Genomic DNA, 9173 nt, shown 5'->3' on the forward strand with positions numbered 1-9173 from the left:
CCCGTCAGAATGGTGAGGGAGTTCATTCTTCCAAAGCTTGTTTCTTCCTAAGGTTTTGAACAGGCAAGGCGGCGCCGGTGCTACGCGGCCAACCTCCTCGCCTGTCTTCTCCGGCTGCGAGTGGGACGCCCAATAATTTGAGTCAGCTCACTCTTATGAATCATCACATATGTTAATCAAGAAAAAAAAATATTAGATAAATGATAAGCCACGGTTAGGTAACTTTATTGGAGCCTCTGGAGTGGCTTCACTCAGTAATTACATTACCGAAAAAACCTCTTCCACAAAGGTTTTCTTAATTTTCTTCCAATATGGACATGAGTGATGATATGAACTGAAGTAACTATTTGTTCTAGTTTTCCTGGGAGTAGTCACCTCCTTCATGAATGTACCAGTGATATCCATCAACCCTTGAGGCACATGATATCCATCATCCTTGTGTATAAGTTGTCTCAGCTAGCTCGAAATCAGCATAAGCTGGAATAGCTCAGTTGGTTAGAGCGTGTGGCTGTTAACCACAAGGTCGGAGGTTCAAGCCCTCCTTCTAGCGAAGTTTTTCATTTTAGTCCCTTTTTTTTAAAAAAAAAAAAAGAAAATGCATTTGTCTCCATTTTTTTAAAAAAAAGAAAATGCATTATTTCTCTTGTTATACTACTGAATCCAATTCTATCTATTGCCTTGCGGATATGGGATTTTAATTTAGAAGATCAAGAAATCATGATGAATGTTCTTTGCATGAAGTTGGATGTGGTGCAAAGAGTGCTGGTTTTACTATTAATAGCTACAGTGATCTTCTTAAAGATAGTTCCGTTGCAACTGCAGAGTTGTTGGAAGCTGAGACGGACCGCTCTTCAGCAATTGAGGATATCTTAGCTACTAACAATTACCACATCTCATCTCATAATGTAAGTCACACATCTATTATATTTATTTATTGGAACATCTGATGACCTTGTGCTATTTATGAAGAATTTATATCAGGAGGCGAACAGTGCGGCTGACTGGGTCGCCTTCTATGCGACAGGCAACTGTTCTGCCACAACAGTTTCAGATTTAATTCTCTTGATTATCTTTAAAAGTAACAATATTTGGCATTAAGAGTAATTTAAAGAAAAGCTAAAAAGAAGAGTTTATGACAAACTTGCTAGCAATCCTGAAGAATTGGAACAGAAGCATCTGGATGAGTAGGTTTATTTTGTACCGGGGAAGTTTAGATGGCTGCAACTTGCTTAATTACTCACTTTATGCTTGATCGCTGGGTACTCTGTTAGATGTCACATAATTGTACCGGGAAAACATGAGGGTGGAGAAAACCTTTTAAGTCAAGTAATTAAAGGATTGCTTTGTGTTCTTTGTTTTATGGATAATTATGTGGGCAATCTTTTGTAAATGTGGAGAGAAAAAGGGTAAAGGAAAGCACATAGATCACTTTATTTAAAAGCAAACCACAGATATCCTTACTTGGCACTCCTCTCTCCTCTTCAGCTGAACACAGCACCGAGGACCAGCAAATGGCAAAATATTGCAACCAATTCAGCAAGCCAAGGGCCAAAAAAACCTCTGGAACAAAGACATTGACTATGATGGTTAGGCATGCAGGTTCCTCATATGATCCTGGACCTGTAGGCGAAAGCAAGGAAATTTCCTTTGGAGAATAACCCTACCATGTCAGAAACGTAACAGCAAAAGAAGCTCAGAAAGTTGACAAACAGTTGTTGGCTCAGTACAGGGGCAATGCCATGTTGCAATGCAAAGAGAAGAGGAAGACTTGCAGGCATGACTTGATCCATTATCCCTTTCCATTTGTTTGGCCATTCTCTTATGCAAGTTTGTAGGTCATATTACTTATTTACTTACTAATGGATTAGCAGTTCTCATGTAATGAATCTAGGAAGGGAAGAGCTGATTGCAGGATGCGAGTGGAGAGTCGTTTTGTTAAGTCAACAGGAGCTTCAATGTTGAAAATGGTAGCTGAAAACGCTTTATAATCGAGACAGCATTGGTGGTATATATTTTTCTTATTGTCACTGCTGATGCTGCTACTATTGTTGTCATATTAATCTCATGAAAGGTTAGAGTTCAGCAATTTCATTGTTTCTTGAATGGCATTCTCAAATGAGTGAATGTAGTTCCCAGTCTGGGCCAGCATTATCTTTGGTGAAGTGTTTTTACCATTCTCATGAAATTATTTTTCTTCTTGTTTTGGTTTTCATTTTGATTTCTCCGTCGATTTAGGTTCTGGATTTTGTAGTTTGGTTTAGATGGCTCTAAACTTTACAAGATTAGCCTCAGTAGCAAGTTCAGATGTCAGACAATCTTTATTTCTGCGATCCTCTTGAACATGTAAAGAAAGAAGCAAATCTTCAAGGCTAATATATTCTTTCTTATGTTTCAAGAGAGTAAAAATCTTTCCAAGTTAGCATACTAATAACTGAAGCAACTTGGGACTTTTCAACAGAGAAGTATCTTTTGAATTCAGTTCATGCATTCAAGTATGAAGTTCATGCCATTTCAAAGTCTAGATATTTTACTACTATATTTTTCAAATCCTGCACCTTCTACAGGGGTTTACTTTCCTAGAGTCCACAAAATCCTTCAACGGCCAGTTTGGATGCCTAGAATTTATAACCTTAGGATAACATCCGTGATGGGATGTGGGCTTTGATCCTATAGCAATATACATAAAATCCTATTGGGAGAAAAATCTTATGTAACTAATCCTATCCTATATTTGGATAATAAATTGTGATTACCTTGCCCTCCCACCTTCCTCCTCCGACCCCTTCTTTTACCATTTTCAATGTTTCCAACAATTAGGTAGATGACTTCATTTGACATGGTTTTAAGCTAGAAATAAAATTTAATTTGCTAATTAATAAAAAATCTTTACAATTGTTTGATTTAATAAAAAAGACCTTTGAATTTTAAAATATTCTTTTAAGTTTAGTTTTTGTTTTGTATTCTTAAAACATCTTCTACTAAGCTAAGATATTGTTATTTTACATTTTTAACCGCATGATAATAATTGTAAGTATGCACTTGCAATAAACATGGATATGCATGTATCAATATATGATTTGTAATAAGTGTGAATAGACACTTACAATAAACATGAATAGGCACGTATCGTGTATGACTAACCAACATAGTAGGATATTGTTAGTTTGTTCTTTAAAATATGTTGTCCTTATTTTTGTATCGAAAATTTTTTTGGATACTCTACACAATAGACTTGGATAAAGAACAATGGCATGTAAACAAGAAGAGAGACGAAGATGATTGAATTCAGTTGATGCTACATATAATCTTTGGATTAAATATAAATATAGTAATTAAAATTCTATACACAAGCATCTAATAAAATATATTTAACAAAATTGATGCCTTTGCATTTGAAGCTTTAACCAACAAATTTGAATTTCTTCAGGGAAAGAAAAATTTCTTGATTGTATGATTGAAAGAAAACATTAGCTGCCGGTGCCTTTAATTCCATTGAAAGTCCCTCCATCTTATTTAGCATCTCAATGCATTCGGGAATAGTGAAATCATCTCCATACTTTGTTACTTCCTTCTCCCTACTACTCTCTCCTTCGCTAAATTTCATTCACCTCTCCATTACATCTGGGCATGGAATGTGGCTTATGGGATTAAGAGGGATTCAAAATCCTAGTTGAAGTAAGACTCCTTGATTGCATTTGGTTTGATGGGATTAAGAGTCCCAAATTACTTAGAACTCTTTGGATTTGATGACGTGATGAAGGGTGATTATGGATGGAAGAATAGGATGACTTGGGGTGTGAAACTATAGGGATTTATGGACAGTTGAAGGCTGATTGGTTGGGCGTACTGCAATGAAACCGTGAAAGAATTTTCAGATGTGATGGATGGCTGATATGATGATATGTTGGCTTGATGATTTGATGAGGGAAAGATAACTGTAAGATAGATATGGATGAGTCTCACCTCCGCATAAATCTCAAGGGGTTGGCGTGAAGAAGGGAAGGAATCACAGCCTCTCAACTTCAGCCTATCTTGGCGTCTCACCAAGGAAGGATTTTGGAGCATCGCACCCCAAGAAAAAGGTGTCCACCTCTCTCAAAGCTTCACACAATTTTTGGAAATTAACTCTCTAATTTCTTTTTTATTCTTCATACCTTCTCTATTTATAGAGTAAGAGGTTGGGATAAACATGGACTCTTATCAATGCAAAATTTAAAAGGAATCAAATCCTACCTAAACAAGGACTCCTAATTTTCTAGGACTCTATCTAGCATTGACCAATTTAACCACAAGACTCCTACTTTTATTGGACTCTTCCTGCCGCATGGACTAGAGTCCAAGTCGACTAGGACTCCTTCCCACACACCATGGAACACAAATAAAAGGACTCCAAACTCATAAGGACTTCTCCAACAGACCACATCCCAAAATAGACTAGACTCAAACCAATCTAGAACTCTTAGAAGAACTCAACTTTGACCAAGTCAAAGTCTCCACATCGTGCTTTGATCTTCACGCCATCTAATTGCCACTTGGTACTTAATTACATGGACCCAATCATCAAATACAAATTAGCAAATTATAAACCCAAATTAAGGACCCAATGTAACTAGATGCTAAAAATATTGGACCCATTGTGTTTCGAGCACACCCAAGTGACGATCGAAATACGACGCACATCTAAGATGACTCGGGCTCCTGCTCCTACATCATTGAAACAAGATTGAAGACAACCGTAATTACAAAAGAAAATATTTCTCTGCCCTAACTCCTATGCCTCCCGCCTTATTTATAATAATTTCCTAATGACTAAAAACTGCAACGTAAATATAATAACAATAATAACTAAGAAATAGCAAAGAAATCTGCAAGTGGTTTTGCCCAACATTCTTCTAGTTTGATGTGATCTTGCATGCAACAGCTCTATGCATTACGGCCCTACCCTTAACAGCTTCCTTGTTCCCCTCATGCCTCTGATGTCCCATGAATACGTACCCGAAGTACTTGGGATTTGGCCTTCTGTTACCGACGGTTCTATCATGCGCTGCCCCTGGAAGTTGGACCTTGTCCTCAAGGTCAAACGATGGAAATTGCTTGGTTATGTGATCAACTGGTTCCCACGTAGCCTCCTCTTTGGGCAAGTGTTTCCAGAGAATGAGAGCTTCAGCAATCAGCTTCCGGCCTTGTTTAACCCAACGATATTCTTTGATGGCAAGCGGTTCCAACTCTAAACACCCTTCTTCCGATATAGGGGGTTCAGTAGCAGTCGCAATGTCGCCATCTCCCAGCCTTTCCTTTAGAAACAAAATATGAAATACTGGATGGATGCAAGAATGTTCAGGTAGTTCAAGGCGATATGCAACCATTCCCACACGTTTCCTTACTCGATATGGCCCGAAAAACTTACTCGCCAACTGTTGATGAGCTCGTTTGAAAATCGAGTGTTGGTGGAATGCTTTTAACTTCAAATATACCTAGTCTCCAATGGCGAAAGAATCATCCCGTCTCCTGGCATCCGCTTGTTGCTTCATTCTATTCCATGCCTTCTCAAGGTTACCCTTTAATTGTGTTAACAATTCATCTCGGTCTAGGAGCTCCTTATCCACTTCATCAAGCACTAATCCGCTTGAGATATAATGCACCATCATAGGAGGAGGTCGCCCGTATAGTGCTTGAAATGGAGTGGTAGCTATGGCACTATGGAAGGTGGTATTATACCAGTACTCTGCCCACATTAGCTGTTGACTCCAATTTTTTGGAAATTGGCCAGAATGACAATGCAGGTACTACTCAAGACATCAGTTGACAACTTCAGTTTATCCATCGGTCTCAGGTTGATATGCAGTCGACATCTTGAGCTGGGTTCCCTGTAATTTGAAAAATTTCTGCCAAAAATTGCTAGAAAACAGCAAGTCATGGTCACTTACAATGCTTTTGGGCATGTCGTGCAACCTTGCTACTCAGTCAACATACATCTCAGCAATCATCTTTCCCGTAAAGGGGTGTGTGATGCCAATGAAATGCCCATACTTTGACAAGCGATCTACCACCACCAATATCGCATTCTTCCCGCTTGATGTTGGCAACCCTTCGACGAAGTCCATAGTCACATCGTCCCAGAGATTGGAAGGAATCGAGAGAGGTTGCAAAAAGCCTACTGGAGTTCGGAAATCAGCCTTATTTCTTTGGCACACATCGCAGGCAGCTACAAACTGTTGCACATCCTTTTTAAATCCTCCCAATGGAACGAGTGTGCAAGCTTTTTCCAAGTTCGGAGAACTCCTAAATGCCCTGCGATTTTGGTAGAATGAAACTCCTCCAGTAACTTTTGTCGGAGGTTTAATTCGGGCGGAATGACAACCCTGCCTCTACTCCATAGCATCCCTTCTTTATACTGATAATTCGAGACATACCCATCTTCCATTTGGCCAATGAGCTTTCAGGCCCACAGGCTCGTCTTCACGGACTCTGAAATAATTTGCAACTCTGGAGAACCCCCTTCACGAGAAAGAGAATCAGCAGCAGAATTATATCTCCTTGGGCGATATTTAATTTCATATTCATACTCCAGTAGCTTAGTTAGCCATTTCTGTTGCTCTGGGGCAGATACATGTTGTTCAAGAAAAATCTCAGGCTCCTTTGATCAGTGAGTATTTGAAATTTTCTCCTAAGCAAATAAGGTCTCCAACACCTCATTGCTTCCAAGATGGACAACATTTTTTTTGAATAAATAGGCCAAGCCCATTTGCATGGCCCCAAAGCCTTACTAAGAAATGCAATGGGCCTCCCCTGTTGTGATAAAGTAGCTCCAATTCCTGCATCTGAAGCATTAGTTTCGATAAGAAAAATTTCATTGAAGTTTGGGGTAGCTAAAACAGGGGTAGTGGTCATAGCTGTTTTTAAAGCCTCAAAGGCTAGTTGGGCTTCATTACTCCATTGAAATTGGGCCTCCTTTAAAAGCTGAGTTAAGGGCATTGCTACCAACCCATAATTCTTTACGACTTTGCGGCAGTAGCCGGTAAGCCCAAGAAACCCTCTAAGCTCAGTCATGAATTTGGGCTCTGGCCATTGCTTCATAGCTGCAATTTTACTATCATCCACTTGCACTCCTTTGATTGAAATAATATGCCCCAAGCACTCAACTTCTTCCCTCCCAAATGCACATTTAGAGTAGTTAACAAAAAATTGATTGTTATGCAGTGTTTAGAATATAGTTCGAATGTGACTTAAGTGCATTGCCCAAAATGTGTTACAAATGAGAATATCATCAAAAAATACTAAAACAAACTTTCGCATGTAAGGGCAGAAAAGAGAGTCATAGTGGCTTGAAAAGTTGAAGGAGCATTACACAAGCTGAAAGGCATTACCAAATATTCGTATTGTCCATTGTGCATTCAAAATGTCATTTTATGACGTCTTTTAGATGCACTCGAATTTGATGGTATCCTAATCTTAAGTCGAGTTTGGTGAAGAATTGCGCACCATGGAGCTCATCAATCATATCGTCGACCGTGGGGATCGGAAATTGATCCTTGATAGTAACTTCATTGAGTGCATGATAGTCGGTGCAAAATTGCTACGACCCATCTTTCTTCTTGACTAAAAGCACCGGGGAGGAAAAAGACTTTGGCTAGGATGAATAATCCCCGTTTCTAACATTTCCGCCACCTATTTTTCAATTTCACTTGTTTGAAAGTAAGCATACCTTTATGGTGCACATTGATTGCAGTTACTCCTTCCTTAAGGAAAATCCAGTGGTCAACGTCACGTGCTAATGGCAATGAACGTGGCTCATCGAAAAGGAGTTTGAACTCGTCAAGCAACTCTTTTATTTCGGATGGTAAAGTGGCCTGGTCCATGTCTTGATCCTCCCTTTTCACGGTTAATGCAAATAAGGCCCCACCCATGCAATTCGTTATGCAGTGACTACACCAAAATTTCTTTAGTTGTTAAATGACATTGTCCCCACAATAGCCGAGACTCTCCTTCCCAACTGAATCTCGTGGTCAAGTTCCCCCAATCACACAACACGGGTACAAGACTTTCAAGCCATTGAATTCTCAGTACAATATCCAACCCCTGCAATGGTAAGGAAAATAATGTAATCTTATATTTAAAGCCTTGAACCTCCAAAGGTACCTCCTCATGTTTCTCATGACAAGAAAGTTGGCCACCTTCGGCAATCCGGACAGTGAAGCTATATGTGGTGGTCACCGGAAGGCGTAGTAACTGTGCCACCCGTTTGCTTATAAAATTGTGGTTGGAGTTGCCATCCACGAGCACAATAACTGGTTGCTTCTCCACTTGTGCCAGCAACTTCATGGTTTGCGGACCCTTCCAGCCAGAGAATGCATGCAATGTAATTTCAGCATGCCCTCCACTTCTTCCTGCTCCATTTCATGAATAACTGGTTTGTTTCCCGGCTGGTTGGTGCATTCTTCTTCATTGGTAATAGCTGCATTTTCAATCAGGGATAGCTACGGAGTCTTACAACGATGTCCGGGCGTGAAACGTTCATTCGTGGCAATTGAAGCATAGTCCCTGTTTGTGCCTCAGCTGCATTTTGTCCGACCACAACCTCTTTATGGGTGAACCAACCACCTATTTTGTTGCTGTGGGGATCGGAGTTGGTGGAGCTGCCGCCACGAACCGAGCTGGAGTTGACCAAACAGGTTCTGCGCATAGCTGCTTCTGTCGTCGAGTGATTTGTTCATCCTTCATTCTAGCGATGCTGATAGCTTCCCTTAGTGTTTGTGGTTTGGACATCCGCACTTCATCAACAATTCATCCTTTAGTCCTCCAAGAAAGGTCTCAATTAATACTGATTGCGGCCATCCCACAACCTTATTTGCAAGATGCTCAAAGTCCCGCTGGTAATCTCACGAGGTCCTGGTCTGTTTCACTCTGGAGAGAGCTTCATCAAAGCATTCAAATTCTGTAGGGCCAAAACGACACCACAGCTCTCTTTCAAATACTTCCCACGTGATGATAATGCCTTCATCCCTCTGCACCCGCTTAAGTCACTGCCACCATTGGTTGGCTTCTCCTTCCAAATGGAAGGAAGCCACCGCAACCCTCTGGTCATTAGCAATTTCTTGATACTCAAAATATTGCAAGGCCCTACCCAACCATTCAGTTGGATCATTCCCTGCAAAGCGTGGAAAATCTATTTT

The 9173-nt window shown here is 40.1% G+C and overlaps 1 non-coding gene across 1 annotated transcript; it reads left to right on the top strand.

Moving 5' to 3' along the window:
• Nucleotides 1-476: 476 nt before the first annotated feature.
• On the top strand, nucleotides 477-550 carry TRNAN-GUU (transfer RNA asparagine (anticodon GUU)). Its single transcript has one exon. It is a non-coding gene; the product is annotated as a tRNA-Asn (tRNA).
• The last annotated feature ends 8623 nt before the right edge of the window (nucleotides 551-9173 follow it).

Source organism: Phoenix dactylifera, chromosome 13 (assembly GCF_051530095.1).
Source record: "Phoenix dactylifera cultivar Ajwa chromosome 13, Ajwa_hap1_PhDact_Kaust_v1.1, whole genome shotgun sequence".
Lineage (NCBI taxonomy): Eukaryota > Viridiplantae > Streptophyta > Magnoliopsida > Arecales > Arecaceae > Phoenix > Phoenix dactylifera.